This window comes from Giraffa tippelskirchi, chromosome 11 (genome assembly GCF_054371585.1).
Source record: "Giraffa tippelskirchi isolate mGirTip1 chromosome 11, T2T-mGirTip1v1.2.pri, whole genome shotgun sequence".
Lineage (NCBI taxonomy): Eukaryota > Metazoa > Chordata > Mammalia > Artiodactyla > Giraffidae > Giraffa > Giraffa tippelskirchi.
In genome coordinates this window covers 89,720,897-89,733,491 of record NC_137285.1, presented here as the reverse complement: position 1 = coordinate 89,733,491, position 12,595 = coordinate 89,720,897, and the positions used below count along the sequence as shown (strand labels likewise).

The 12,595-nt window shown below is 42.4% G+C and overlaps 2 long non-coding RNA genes across 3 annotated transcripts; one reads left to right on the top strand and one right to left on the bottom strand.

The window, feature by feature from the left end:
* Positions 1–452: 452 nt before the first annotated feature.
* Positions 453–7,986, top strand: LOC145525329 (uncharacterized). The gene is made up of 2 exons (XR_014068111.1): positions 453–571; positions 7,207–7,986. It is a non-coding gene; the product is annotated as an uncharacterized LOC145525329 (long non-coding RNA).
* Positions 1,248–7,617, bottom strand: LOC145525330 (uncharacterized). 2 transcript variants are annotated; one of them, XR_014068113.1, is made up of 4 exons: positions 7,544–7,617; positions 5,662–5,765; positions 4,799–4,962; positions 1,248–1,536 (listed from the first exon to the last, which is right to left on the bottom strand). It is a non-coding gene; the product is annotated as an uncharacterized LOC145525330 (long non-coding RNA). The 2 variants fall into 2 exon arrangements; XR_014068112.1 differs by lacking the exon at positions 7,544–7,617 and adding an exon at positions 6,572–6,723 and having other exon boundaries at positions 4,732–4,962.
* Positions 7,987–12,595: the final 4,609 nt, after the last annotated feature.

The following is a 12,595-nucleotide window of genomic DNA, read 5'->3' as shown; positions in this document are numbered from 1 at the left end:
TCCTGGAGCGTTTGGCTATAACATTTGGTGTGTTGGCCAGGAAACTCCTCAGTTTGAGGAGATAAGTCCCGCTTGAGGCTACTCTGAGGGCTTGCGGCTCAGTCTTTTAGAGGGGGTAAGGCGCCTCGCCCTTCTGTAAATATTCCGTTCCTCGATGCCTGGACCTTTCACGTTGGTGGATAGTGGACGGCAGCAGGGGAATGAGTGCTCAGGTAAGGAGGTTCCCAGCCAGCAGGGTGGAAAAGGGGGCCTGATCAACCCCCCCGGGAGCAAATAGGGAGCACGTGGACCACGGCTGTCACAAAGAGGTGATATCTACGTTGTTCTGGGATCGATTGCTATTGGACGAACGGGGAAGTTTTGGGGAAGCAGGGCTGTGAATGTCACAGAGTAGGTGGTGTCCGCGTCATCTGCGGGTAAACTATTACCCGGCAATTGCAGAAGGGGCTTCTAGGGGAAGAAACTTGGTCTCTGTGTGCTTGTATTTTGCTCTCCCCAAGGAGGTGTCCTATCTGCTGTGAAATTCTTGATCCCCTCAGAATTGTCAGGCTAGAAGGAGGGGGATACATAGGTGAGTACAAGTTGGCTTTTCTGGAGATGGCCTGGGATGTGGCATATTTAACCCACCAGGGTTTTCATCCACACCTGATCAAGCCCACCAAGGCAGAACAGACCTTAAAAAGTCAAGGGAGAAATAGTCTTGGACCACGTGGTGTTCTGGTTTGGCCATGCCAACTGGCAGGTGAAGACACGCTGATCCCCCTTCTCCCTCTGGGATCTGGCAGGTAAGGCTCTTCTCACTCCAATTAGAAAGGAGGTAGAATGGCAATTTAAGTGTTTCATTGAGTGGAATATCAGAAGTGCATAGGGTACCAAGAACTTCTTAGATAGAACGAAAAGGAAAGGAAGAAGGTCCGAGAAGGTAAGCAAGATGGGGAAGTGAATCTAAGGCAACTGTGTTGGAATGCATGATTAAAAGTTTTAAGAAGGGATTTGGAGGAGACTATGGGGAGAAGATGATCCCTAACCACCCCCGCATACTCTGTGAGGTCGAATGGCCCTCTGTGCGAGTAGGATGGCCACCAGAGGACACCATGAACTTAAAAATAGTGGAAGCAGACTATACAGTAGTTACAGGAGAGCCGGGACATCCAGATCAATTTCCGTATATTGACTCATGGCTAAGCTTAGCTCAAGACTCCCCTCCTTGGACAAGATTCTATATCAAGAAAGGGAAAGGAACAATGTTAATGGCACAAAAATTTACTAATGACAAAAAAGAAATTCTTCAGGATTTGGATGGGGATGACCTGCCCCCTCCCCCATACTGGATAATGAGGCGCCTGCCACCCAGTGCTCCAGGGCCAGGTGAAGTTCCTGCAGCAGCCGCTGCTCGTCCGCCAGCTCTCCTGGGGATCTTGGAGCTGCCCTTTCAGCAGGCTCTGATCCTGGCGATGGAGATCTTTGGTCAATGCCTCCAGGATTCCACCTTAGTGGGACCTCCTAGATTGTATCCACCTCTCCCGGTGTTGTGGACTAAAAGGGGGAAGGAAGCACAGGAATCAGACAAAGGCTATGCTCTGCCAAGAAGCAAGGGGACAGAGCCCCGCTGCAGATGCCTCTGAGAGAGCTACAACAGCCCTCAGTTCAGGATGCTGATGGAATCTACTACCAGCCTCCTGTAGCCTATTTTCCTACCAGGCATTTTCCTCTACAGACATATTAAACCGGCAGAGACACGCTACACCGTACTCAGGGGAGCCACAAGCCATGACTAGACTATTGGAGACTATTTTTCAAACCCACTGCCCTACATGGCATGACATCATCCAACTATTAGGCTCCCTTTGCAGCACTGAAGACACAGGATCGTAACTGAGGCTAGAAAATGGCTAGGAGAAATGGCACCTGAGGGTACCATAAACCCACAGTGGTGGGCAAACTAGCTGCCCCTGATGAGAGGCCCAATTGGGACTATAACACAGAGGAAGGAAGGGGCCACCTGGAGAGATTTCGGGTGGCTATTTTACAAAGCCTCAAGAGGGGGGCCCGAGAACCTATGAATATGACAAAACCCTCCAAAGTGATTCAAAGGGAGACCAAATCACCCTCTGAGTTCTACAAAAGACTGTGTGAGGCCTGTAGACTTTATATGCCAATAGATCCAGAGGCCCCTGGATCTCAGATGGTGATAAATGCAGCCTTTGTGTTTCAAGCCTACCCTGATACCAGACGCAAATTTCAAAAGGTGGAAGTGGTATTGGCCATGACTAGCTCACAAATAATTGAGATAACTGATAAGGTATTCAGGAATAGAGACATGGAGACAAAAAGAGAAGCTGAGAAAAGGCGAGAGAAGATAATGAGGGCAGACCAAAGGGCTGCAGTACTGGCTGCAGCCCTCCCTAGATCTCCTTGGCCCGCTCTGAACTGGAGCCAGCCTCATGGCAGACCCTCTACAAGAAGGCCCAGGGCCGCCCTACAACCAAATCAATGTGCCCAATGCTGGGGCTTCGGTCACTGGAAAAATGAATGCCCCCAAAATAGCGGGGAAAAGGATTTAGCATCAGCTGTTATAGGGCTGGCTGGACTGGAGGTTGAATGGGGTGCCAGGGCTCAAAGAAGCAAGGTCCCCAAAAGCCTATGGTAAAATTAAAAGTGGGAGACCAAATTATTGACTTTATGGTGGACACTGGAGCAGAAATGACAGTGGTGACCGAACCAGTGGCACCCCTCTCAAAAAGGCCACTGCCACAGCAAGAGTAACTGGGGAAGAGCTGACCAGACTTTTCTGCTTACCCCAAAAATGTCAGATGGGGGGACACTGAATGACTCATGAATTTCTATACATTCCTGAATGCCCAGTACCTTTGTTGGGAACAGACTTGCTGTGTAAATTGGGGGCACAAGTGACCTTTTCCCCCCATGAATGACCCACTCTTCAAGTGGGCTAAACCACCAATTTACTCTCCCTCTTGGTAACCCCTCAAGATGAATGGAGGTTGCACAATCTCCTGGGGCGGGAAGCCAGACGGACTAAACAGTCGAGAGAGAGAGTTAACTCAACAATTTCCTGAGGTCTGGGCAGAAGACATCCACACCCCCCACCCACCCCCCACACACATGGTCTTGAAAAACAACAAGCCCCAGTGGTAATAGAACTCAAACCTGGTGCCACTCCAGTCAGAAAACGTCAGTACCCACTCCACTAGAGGCTTCAGTTGGCATCTTTCCACACATAAACAGACTGAAACAGGCGGGCATCCTGATTGAATGCCAGTCAGCCTGGAATACACTGATTCTATCAGTTCAGTTCAGTTCAGTTGCTCAGTCGTGTCTGACTCTTTGTGACCCCATGAACCACAGCACGCCAGGCCTCCTGGTCCATCATCAACTCCTGGAGTCCACCCAAACCCATGTCCATCGAGTCAGTGATGTCATCCAACCATCTCATCCTCTGTCGTCCCCTTCTCCTCCTGCCCTTAATCTTTCCCAGCATCAGGGTCTTTCCAATGAGTCAGCTCTTTGCATCAGGTGGCCAAAGTATTGGAGTTTCAGCTTCAACATCAGTCCTTCCAATGAACATCCAGGACTGGTCTCCTTTAGGATGGACTGGTTGGATCTCCTTGCAGTCCAAGGGACTCTCAAGAGTCTTCTCCAACACCACAGTTCAAAAGCATCAACTCTTCAGCACTCAGCTTTCTTTATAGTCCAGCTCTCACATCCATACATGACTACTGGAAAAACCATAGCCTTGACTAGATGACCTTTGTTGACAAAGTAATGTCTCTGCTTTTAAATATGCTTTCTAGGTTGGTCATAACTTTCCTTCCAAGGAGTAAGCGTCTTTTAATTTCATGGCTGCAGTCACCATCTGCAGTGATTTTGGAGCCCAGAAAAATAAAGTCAGCCACTGTTTCCACTGTTTCCCCATCTATCTGCCATGAAGTGATGGGACTGGATGGACATGATCTTAGTTTTCTGAATGTTGAGCTTTAAGCCAGCTTTTTCACTCCCCACTTTCACTTTCATCAAGAGGCTCTTTAGTTCTTCTTCACTTTCTGCCATCAGGGTGGTGCCATCTGCATATCTGAGGTTATTGATATTTCTCCCGGCAATCTTGATTCCAGCATGTGCTTCCTCCAGCCCAGTGTTTCTCATGATGTACTCTGCATATAAGTTAAATAAGCAGGGTGACAATATACAGCGTTGATGTACTCCTTTTCCTATTTGGAACCAGTCTGTTGTTCCATGTCCAGTTCTAACTGTTGCTTCCTGACCTGCATACAGGTTTCTCAAGAGGTAGGTCAGGTGGTCTGGTATTTTCATCTCTTTCAGAATTTTCCACAGTTTATTGTGATCCACACAGTCAAAGGCTTTGGCATAGTCAATAAGGCAGAAATAGATGTTTTTCTGGTACTCTCTTGCTTTTTCGATGATCCACTGGATGTTGGCAATTTGATCTCTGGTTCCTCTGTCTTTCAGTCAGGAAAAAAAGGGGGACAGACTATAGACCTGTGCAGGACCTCAGACTGGTCAACCAGGCCAGTGACTACATCCCACCATTCCTAACCCCTATACTTTACTTAGCCTCCTCTCACCGAGTGCTAAGGTCTATACTTGTCTAGATCTCAAGGATTCCTTCTTCTGTATACTCCTCTCCCTGGTGTCTCAACCCATTTTTGCTTTTGAATGGGAAAACCCAGCAGGGTGCACCAAACAACAGCTCACCTGGACTCCCCTCCCACAAGGATTTAAGAATTCCCCAACCATCTTTGGGGAAGACTTGGCTTCTGACCTGGACTCGTTCCAGCCAGAGAGGTTCAGATCCTGGTTGCTACAATACGTGGACGACTTGCTTTTGGCTGCCGAGAATGGAGAAGACTGCTGGGAAGGGACCAACGCTTTAATAGAGCTGTTGATTGAGTCTGGCTACTGAGTCTCGAAAAAGAAGGCACAGATCTGCAAAGAAGAGGTAAGATATTTGGGGTTTGTTCTGAGAGGAGACACGAGGCTGTTAGACCAGTCCAGAAAAGAGGTCATTTTGAGAATCCCACAACTAAGAACCAGATAACAGTCCGAGAGTTCTTGGGAGCCACTGGATTTTGTAAGATTTGGATTCTGGGCTATTCCCAGATGGCCCAGCCATTATATGAACTTCTAACTGGACCAGAAGGAGATTCACTAAATTTGACTGAGAGACAGCAACAGGCCTTTGAGGAACTAAAGCTAGCAATTAAATCACTCACTTTGGGCCTGCCAGACCTTGCTAAGCCTCTTTACATGACTGAAAAGGACAAGGTGGCTATGGGAGTGTTGACCCAGACTATGGGGACATCGGACAGACCCGTGATTTATCTCTTGAAAAGATTGGACAATGTTGCCACCGGGTGGCTGGTTGGCCGGAATGCTTATGGGCAGTTGCTGTGGTTGCCTTACTGGTCCGGGAGGCAGCCAAGCTGAATTTGGGGCAAGACTTGATCGTAAAAGTCCCCCATGAAGTCAACACTCTCCTGCGAGGGGACCCCCATAAATGGCTGTCTACATCCCGGATTACTCAATACCAGGGACTGTTATATGAGAACCCCCATGTCACTATTGAGCCTTGTCAGGCCCTGAATCCGGCCACTCTCCTTCCTGTGGGAGAAGGTGGGCACTCACATGATTGCAAGGAAATCCTAGAAGAAGTTTATGCCAGCAGACCCGACTTGAGAGATCAGCCAATCTCAAACCCAGATTGGGTCCTGTACACCAATGGCCCCAGCCTGGCGAAACAAAGACAATGACTGTAGGGATATGCAACAGTCACAGAAGAAACCGTCGTTGAGGCTGGCTCACTGGTCTTCTCAACGGACCGAACTATATGCTCTAATCCAGGCCCTCAACCTCTCAAAACGTAAGAAGACAAACATTTACCCAGACTCTAAGTATGATTTTGTTACTTTGCAGGTACATGTGTCTTTATATAAAGAGAGAGGTCTTCTGATAGCCAACGGAAAGGACATTAAAAATAAGGAGGAAATCTTGACTCTATTAGATGCTATATGAGAACTTGAAAAGGTAGCAGTGATGTACTGTCGGGGTCACCAAAAGGAAGACACCCCACAACCACGGGGAAACTGACTAGCAGATAAAGCCGTGACACATGTGGCTGAGAAATTTGGGGCTGCTGGTGGGGGATCTATCAGAACTTTTGTACTCTCAAAAATGCCCGAGTTAACTTTGACTCTCCCACAGTATACCCCAGCCCAAGACCAGCTGGCTGAAGCAGAAAGGCCACCAAAGCATTAGCCCCCACTCTGGTGTCTCAGGTTCATCAGGCAACTCACTTGGGACATGACAAAATGGAAGAATTAATCTGAAAATATTTCTTAATTCCACGAATTTCCTCTTTATGTAGAATGGAATCCCAGAACTGTTCTGCTTGCTCAAATGTCAATGCTGCCCCTGGATATAAACAAAAACCTTTAGGGATACAGTTAAAAGTCACTCTACCCTTTGAACATTTAGAAGTGGACTTTACTGAGATGAAACCCTGCCGATACTGTTACTTACTGGTCATGATATGTACCTTCTCCGGATGAGTGGAGGCCTTCCCACCCTAACTGAAAAAGCAAATGAAGTGGCTCGCTGTCTGCTTCCAGAAATAATCCCCAGATTCAGGTTCCCAACCAGTATAGGATCAGACAACAGCTGTGCCTTTGTAGCCGACTTAATTCAACTGTATGTAAAGCTCTAAATATCAAGTGGAAATTGCATACGGCATATAGGCCCCAGAGTTCCAGAATGGTGGAAAGAACCAATTGAACTCTTAAACAGACACTTTCAAAATGGATCATAGAGACTGACCATTCATGGATAGACTTGCTTCTGGTGGCTTTACTCAAATTAAGGGTAACCCCGCATTCCCACAGTTATTCTCCTTATGAAATTGTCTATGGGGGACCCCCTCCCATAGTAAGACAGGTGTCGGCAAATTTGCCGCAGGTAAGGGGGGATGGGATTTCATGGCAGATGGAACAACTGGGTAATAAATCATGTAACTAAGTTTGTACAAGAAAATGTGCCATTTCCCATTGGGGAACTTATTCACGAGTTTGTGCCCGGTGATCAGATGTAGGTCAAGGACTGGAAACATGACTCCTTGGCCCCACATTGGAAACGTCCATATACTGTTTTTCTAACCACACCTACGGCACTTAAAAGTTTCAGGTGTCACTCCCTGGATCCACCACACGAGGGCGAAAAGAGCACACCACAGAGACCCGGAGGACTGAGTGGACACAGAAGGACCCCACTGATCCTCGTGAAACCAAGATCATCTTAAAGAAGAAGAAGAAGAGATGAAGCTCTGCAATCGACTGCTGCTTCAAGGACTTGCCAACTTCATTTACCCAAATATATACCAGGAAACCTAAAATGCAGTACATCACGATGAGTGATGCTCACACTGGAAACTGAGAGCATCAAAATGGGGGAATGAAGGAGGAAGGGGACAGGCCAAGCTGACTCCATCTTGAAAAAGAAGGAAATGCCATCTTACATTCCCAGTGAACTTTGGACTATACGCCTGCTTGCATTTTCAGTGAACTTTGGACTATATGCCTGGTAACCATGGAGATAACATACCTACAGCACAACAGGCCTCCCAGCCTGATAAACACCGGATTCCATACCAAGATTTCCCATCACCAGAAAGAATGTAATAATCCCCAGTGTAGTCAATCACCTTTGTAATCTTTATGGCACCCATTGGTGTAGGCTTCAATGTATAACCAGCTGACCTCTCTGACTATGAATCATGGCTGTAACTTGATTGTATCTCCCTTTAACATTTTCCAGGCTAGGTTTAAGGAGTTTGGGGATGGGGGCTTGAGCACATACACTTAAGATATATAAGGTTTTCACAAGAGTCGGTCGGGGTCCCTGGCTAAAGAGGAAACTCTGCCTCGGACTCCCTGGTGTAATAAACTGCATTACACTATCCATGCTGTACTTCTGAGTGAGTTTGTTTCCTGGAGTGTTTGGCTATAAAAGAATGAAAAAGTTATGCCATGCAAGGACTAATTAAATGAAAGCCAATGTTGTTATATCAATTTCAGAAAAACTGTAGATTTTAAGGCAAAAAGCATTGCTAGAGATAATGAATAATACATCAGAACGATCATAACTAAATCCAGTAGGAAGGTATAATATTTCAAAACAGTTTTATTTATCTAATTACATACCTTCAAAATATATAAAGTAAAAATTGACAGAATTGAAAGAACAATAGAAAAATCTATAATCATTGTGGGTGATTTAACCACATCTCTCAGGAACTGGCTGAAAAATGCAGATGTGAAAGCTGTAAGAATACAGGAAATTTGCCCATCACATTTAACAAACTTGACATAATTGACTTATATGGAGCTTTGTACCCCACAACAGCAGACCACCCATTACTTTGAGTACACACAAAAGTTTTGTAAAAATTGATTACATCCTGGGTTAGAAAGCTGCTCTCAATTAAATACAAATGTTTTAATTTATAAGGGTACATTTTTCTAACCATAGTGGGCTTAAGCTAGAAGTCAATAAGAAAAAGATTTTTAAAACCCCCATATGTTTAAAAATGAGTAAACATTTATAAGTGACATTTATCAAAGAGGAAATGAAAATTGAATTTAGAAAACTGTTTTAAATTGAAAATATTAAAAATTCAATATATCAAAAATTGTGGGGTGTAGGTAAAATGTACATAGGGTGGAGTTTATATGTATAGCTTAGAAAAAAAAATATAGTGTAAGAATCCATAAATTAAACATCATTCTCAAGAAACTGGAACAATAGCAGCAAATTAAACAAAAATAAATGCTAGAAACAGTGAAAGATGAAAGGAAACATAATAAAACTGATAGAAATATGAAATAATGATTATTTTAAAAAGATCAATAAAATCAAAAAGTCATGACACAAAACTTTCCACTAAAACTTCTAATTGGTAGAAGAGTGCTTTGGTCTCTCTTTGTCTCTCTCTAGCTGTTTGTCTCTCTCTCTCTGTTTCATCTTCTTTCTGTCTCTATAATGGATAAAATTAATTTTCAAAATTGAACCCTTTTTTCATCATAAACATGCAAAATAAGGTTTTGAATTGAGCCATGAAAATTAATTAACACTTTATTTTTATTTCCTGTCATTAGATAAATTATGCACATATTTGCTGTATCACACATGGTTATTAATAGAATACTGCTGTTGTTTTTTTCCTCCAGTTCCCATCCCTCTGTCTCCGCCACCCCCTCCCCCCATACCCGCCTCTTCCAGTGGGTAGTTATAACCTCCCTGGGTCTTCAGTGTAACCAGTGAAAGTAAAGAGAAGAATGACTCAAAGAACCTTAAGAAATCTTCTAGACCCAGGGATTGAACCTAGGTCTCCTGCATTGTAGGCATATTATACCTTCTGAGCCATCAGGGAAGCCCAAGAAACTTTATAGGCTTCATTATATGCTTTAGTATTATGTGATTTTGTGATGCAGTACCTCAAATGAAGTCTAAAAAAATAGATAAAACCTGTCATCAAGTAATAACAACTTCATGGACTTTTTTCAGTTCAACTCTCTCCTGAAACAAAGTCAATCAATATACAGTAATCAGAAATGGGAATGTTTCCAGGAAGTTTGAAGTTCAAGCCTACTGATGAGACCAGCATTCCTAATTTGAAATTGTTTTTCCTTAACCATCCCAGGGAATGTTATATTTCTGAAAAACACTGACACGTTTGGTATATCTAGCTCAACTATATCGACTTAAAGAATACACACAACTAAAATTTGAGAGTTATGATTTATTTGGTGGGAATTTTTAGGACTTCAAGCCCAGGAGACAGCATCTCAAGTAAACCTGAGAGAATTTCTCTGAGGAGGCAGGGGGGGAAGTCAGATTATACAGAAGTTTGCAACAAAGGGCAGGTAGTCTGAACATCACAAGTATTTCTGTGAATTAAAGAAAACCAGATACCTCAAGGAATTTAGCACTTTTCTATGTATGGGAAGATGTAAGAGTCTGGGCTTACTGGGATCGTTTCCTTCATATGCATCTCAGCTATCTGAGGCCAGTATTCTGTGATTTGATTTTTCACATTCTTAGTTCCTTACTTGTTGTAGGGAGTGGTGGCAGTCTAATAGCTGCCTGATGGCAGGTATTGTTTTTCCTAGGCATCTTCCTCTGGGCTCAGAAATTCACATTTGGAGGGCAGGAATCACTGATAACTGTGCCATCCTTGTTTATTGATACGACAGGAAATACTCCATTTCTCAACTATTAGTAACTGAAAACACTCCTGTTGGTTCTCTACACTCTAAAAATCCCTCATTAGGATATGCTTAGGTCTAGGCATAGTCTCTGCCTTTGGGGTAGGTAACACAGATGCACAATTAAATAAATCCAACATGACATATATGGAAATGCTAAGAGAAAGTCTCATCTATAAAAAGAAGGCCTAAATAATCAACCCTAGATGCTCTCTAATCACAAAAGGGGACTAAAATAGCTTAAGATAAAAGGGAAGTCATTAGATAGCACACATCATAGATAAGAAACTGCAGTGTTAGAGCTTAAAAGCACTTCTTAGGGGAAGATAAGTAAGATAAATTCAGGCCAGTCAGGCATAAAGTGTCCTCCAATAGGTATTTCAATTATTCTTGGAGTATCATGATAATGCTAATTCTTAAACTTTTGCAGAAGAGTAAAAGCATTGCCAAGATACATCTGACAAAAACTGATAAGATTAGGAACCTACTTGTAAAATATCTAGACTTATTTTGGAAGTGAGCTAAGAAATCAGGTATTAGCACAAGGATGGGTGTTTGAAAGGATGGATCAGAATAGTGACCCCAGAAGCCTAAACCAAACTTACATATGAGAAGACATCTAGGAGGAAGATATTTCTTTGATAAATGTCATTAGGTTAAATGATTATCTTGAATCATACCAAAAGATAATTCAAGACAGATGAAAGATTTAGATATAAATACTGTATGTTTTAGAAAATAACAGAATTTATGTTATAATAATAAGTGTTTTAAATAACAATCAAACAGTAGAAACTACAAATGAAAGATGTGATACATTATATTACTAAAAATAATATCTGTTCATCAAATAGAATATTAAGTAGGTGGTAGAACAAGCTGAAATTTGAAGAACAAATTTCCAATTCATATAACTAACAGATGATAGCTTTTTAATACCTCTATTTGTCCATATAACATTTGTTATACACACATGTATATGTTTACATTATATATTTTTTCTACAAGTTATAAGTAAAGAAAAACAACCTCAATGAAAAGAAACCGTAATTATGAACAGACATTCCATTATAAAATGTCTAATAAACAACCATAAGTATTTTTAGCCTAACTATGAATTGGGAAAATCACAAAGAAACACCATTTTATGCTTAAATTTCTGGCAAATATATAAAGTCTAATTTTGATAGTGTTGGCAAAACATTTGGCAGTGAATTTCTCCTCTAAACCACTTCAGAAAACAATTTGCTATCATCTAATAAAGTTGAGTTAAGCCTAGCATAGAATGTCATAATTCCAAACTTGAGCACACGATTAATAGAAACCTTTGCCCATATGCACCAAGAAACAGAAAAGAAAGTTCTTGATAACCATGATCAAGAAGGAAAAATATACCAGAAGGGGAAACACATTCATTGACAGGAGATTGGATGAAAACTGAGGTACAATCACACAATGAAACATGACCCAGTAGTACAAATAAATGTACTGCTCTATGCACTAAAAATGATGCACCTTAGAAATATAATATATAAGTGAAGTTAGATACAAACATATAGAAAATAGGGTAAAATTTATAATATGTAAGTGAGCAAAACAATGTATTGATCATGCACACACACATTCATTAGTATAATTATTAAAATAATCAAATGAAAGAGAAACAAAATTTAAGATAATAGTATCTTCTGTGAAGAGGGAAGGGATGCAATTGACAAATGCATAGAGTGGTTTTCAGAACTGTTAAATTTTGGTTTCTTATACAAGCTAGTGAGCTATTAATTTTCTTATTATTCTTTGTCATTTACATATATGATTTGTTTGTTGTTCAGTCGCTCAGTCATGCTAACTCTTTGCGACCCCATGGACTGCAGCATTCCAGGCTTCTCTGTCCTTCACTATCTCCTGGAGTTTGTTCAAACTCATGTCTATTGAGTCGATGATGTCACCCAACCATCTCACCCTCTGTCATCCCCTTCTCCTCCTGACCTCAATCTTTCCCAGCATGAGAGTCTTTTCAAATGAGTCAGCTCTTCATATCAGGTGGTCAAAGTATTGGGACTTTAGCTTCAGCATTAGTCCTGTCAAAGAAGGGTTGATTCCTTTAGGATTGACTAGTTTGATCTCCTTGCTGTCCAAGGGACTCTCAAGAGTCTTCTCCAGCACCACATTTGAAAGTATCAGTTCTTCAGTGCTCAGCTTTCTTTATGGTCCGGCTCTCATATCCAAACATAAAGGCTGGAAAAACCATAGTTTTGACAATAGGGACCTTTGTTGGCAAAGTGATGTCTCTGCTTTTTAAT